Source organism: Penaeus monodon, chromosome 31, assembly GCF_015228065.2.
Source record: "Penaeus monodon isolate SGIC_2016 chromosome 31, NSTDA_Pmon_1, whole genome shotgun sequence".
Classification (NCBI taxonomy): Eukaryota; Metazoa; Arthropoda; class Malacostraca; order Decapoda; family Penaeidae; genus Penaeus; species Penaeus monodon.
Genome location: NC_051416.1, coordinates 26123654 through 26124264, shown reverse-complemented (window position 1 = coordinate 26124264; position 611 = coordinate 26123654).

Here is a 611-nt window from a genome sequence, read left to right as displayed (position 1 = left end):
CCACGCAGCAATACAAGTCATCAACATACGCACTACACGTGAAAACTCTGGGAACAGAGTCAGGGGTTAAAGAACACTAGTAACTGGCGACGTTACTGTGCGGTATTTTGCATAGCGGTTTCTGTACTTGCATGATTATTGGTGGTCCATCACAAAACTCTAAATCCATATGGAGCACTATCTCCTTCATTTAAAACCCCATGGTGGTCTGAATGTTTTTGTTTTTGTTTTTTTCAGCTTAGAAATACAGCAAGTAAAAGAAAACTGTTAGCAGTACCCATGTGTACGAGCAGCTTTTGCAAGTTTACGAATGGGGATGAATGCAGCCTTTGCCATGTTGCTAGCATTGCCCTCTCCCTAAAGATTCTGCTGGAAAAAAGGGTTTCAATACTGACACTTGCAAACCCGGTTGATCTCTTTCAGGTAATATGGAAGCTCTGCTGAAGTCATGCACAGAAAACGGCACAGGGTCTCACTTCCGTTCGGCCCCAAAATGGAAAAGTACCAAGAGACGAAATTCAGCCAGTACCGGGTACTTTAAGCATGAAGCACGGTATAGCATACCCCCTTTATTTACTTTTACCGCTTCAGGTAAATTGCCAGCGAGTAGT